Genomic DNA, 2,646 nt, shown 5'->3' with positions numbered 1-2,646 from the left:
ATCTCCAGATGAGATCCTTCCCCACTGGTAGCCAGCTCTTAAATAGGTCTAGCAGGAGTGGAGCCAGGCTCCACCCCTTCCAGCAGCACAGGTGAATTGCCTTCACCTGTGCTCCTCTGGCTGACTCATGGCTCGCCTCAGGTGATCAGAGGTTCAGGCCGTGACTCAGCAGTTCCCATACACACACTATCTATTTAAATAGGTTGCACTATCCTTTATTAATTCATTTCCATTAATTCTCCATTATTTCCTACTGTTTGTATTGGTTTTAGAAGTATGATATGGCACATAGTTCTTTTATTCTGTAAAGTAAAATACAGACTCAACTCTTAAGTAAAATAAGGGATAGCTGTATTGCCTGAACACAGTAAGTCAGCGGTAAAACAAAGCGTTGGTCGCTATAGAGAACACGGTCACAAAAGTAGATAAGCTCCATATAAATGATTGAAAAAACTTCTTTAAACTGCCTGCTTGTTTACTGCCATTGCCTAATCATGTATTAAAAATCCAGTTTGCTACCTCATGGGAGACACCTCACGCAAAGAACTTTCACCATTTTTTTTTCACATATTGCTTAATTATCTGTTTGTAGTGTTTGCTTATTAGCAGATTGCTGACTGAGATGTCAAAACTGAAACTAGTTGAAAAGCGGAGTGAATAAGGAGAAAAAATGAGTATGGACTTTATAACAATTCAGGGTCAGGTACATTGGTTAACTTTGTGTGCAGTGGTTAACTTCATCCGTACCTTCTCTCTTTGTATTACCAATTCCAACACTTTTTACTGTTTTCTTTGATTAACACATGTTAACAAATGTGTTGATTCTTTTAAATTCTTTGTAAGGTACCTATCAGGCGCTCTAATCACAGAATAATGGATGTAGCCATTGCAGTCTTTTACTTCGGACCAACAGTGCATTTTTTAAACAAGTATTACCACCATCTTCACTTAACATGTCTTAGTTCACATCACAAAGGAGTACTGGTGTTTATTAATTTAATTCCTTTGATATGAAGCTAACAGAGTCTGCTTAATGGAGTCCAGTTGCCACCACTGACTTGCAATCCTTGTGATCAGATCACAGCTTGGCCAAAGTAAAACTCTTTGAAATGTGTACTACATGGAAACCAGGTTCTTAGCACCAAATACTTTGATTTACAAATCTGTTCCAGTTAGTAACTGTTACTATAGGAATAGCCAGCCTAACCTAGAGAATCTCTGAAAGGAGAATTACCAGCATCATCTGGCAGTTGCAGAAGGAATTGGGAAGAATTCAAGAACTGGTGAACTTGCAGAAGCAGCTTTGATAAAAAATCTTTTCAGCCTTCCGAATATCAATGATTTGGTAACAACTAGCAGTGTGATTGTTGGATAGAGGATTACATTATTTGCTATTAATTTTTGTAGAAAATGCTATGATGTAGGAGCAGTGATATCTACAACTACTGCTTCTCAGTAGTTAAACAGTAAAATAAGCTTGGAATTGGGCAGCTGGAAATTAGTTTGGCAATTGCCTGAGAACAATTAGTTGTTTCTTACCAGCTCCGGTACTTGAAATTTTATGAGAAATGTTATTAATTTTGATATGATCATGTGGAAATTTGTTCTTTGCAATCACCGTACAAAATCCAAATGTCACTTTAGTTTTCTGAAATTCTAATCAGGTATTGGATCTGGGGAAATAAACAGCTAGCCAAGTCTGATCATAGAGTATCCGCAAGTGTCTTGAATTTAAGCGTAAGAAGAAGCCGGCCAGTTCAGTGCTCACTGGCTGTTAGTAAGTAGGTGACTGAAGTCAAAAGAAATTCAAACTCCACACAGTAACAAAAGCAATAATACAAGGGCAAAAGAGACATTTTAAAAATTAATTTGTATGGATTTTTAAAATAATCCAGAAGAATAGCACCACCTGATTTACTGACAAATTACAGTGCTTCATTTTTATCAACAGTATAGATGACATTGCCTTTTCTAAAAGCAAGATTCTGAAATTACGTTGGGGGTAGATCTGTGCACATGTTTATCGCTGTCCCTTTCTGCCAAAAAATACATACAAATGTATTAAGGTCTTACCTGCCAAGTGCCTTACGAGCTTTCAGTTTTTCAAAGGGATTTAGTGCCAGCTTTATCCACAGATGTACGCATTGGCTTATGTGGGAAGATGGTTCCGGAGAACCCCTGCTGTGACCTCTGTGCTCAAACAAGGGTCCTCACAGCTGTGACAAGCTGGGTTTTGAATATCTTCAAGAGTGGAGACTCTACAACCTATCTAGGCAACTTATTCTGATGTTTAATCACCCTCATTGTAAAAAAAAAAAAAAAAAAGGTTTTCTTATGTTTATTTGGAATTTTGTATATTTGTATATGTATTCCATTTCTTTTGAATTTCTGTTTTCTTCGGTTCATTTCTTCCTGTATTTCAACTTGTGTTCAATACATTTTCTCACAGCAGTGCTTAAAACTGATTGAACTATATGTCAGTTGCCCTAGTGCAGTTATGATGGACTTCACTTTTAAGACAAGGTAGAGGTAGGGAAGTTAATCGTTGATGAAAGGACAAAGGTTTTGGTTTATGATATTTACTCTCTTAAATACCAAGTTGGTCTGAATTCTATCAGTTCACCTGTTTGCTGACTGGATAAAAAC

The sequence above is a fragment of the Tetrao urogallus genome, assembly GCF_951394365.1.
Source record: "Tetrao urogallus genome assembly, chromosome: 3".
NCBI classification, from domain to species: Eukaryota; Metazoa; Chordata; class Aves; order Galliformes; family Phasianidae; genus Tetrao; species Tetrao urogallus.
Note: the sequence above shows the minus strand (reverse complement) of the source record.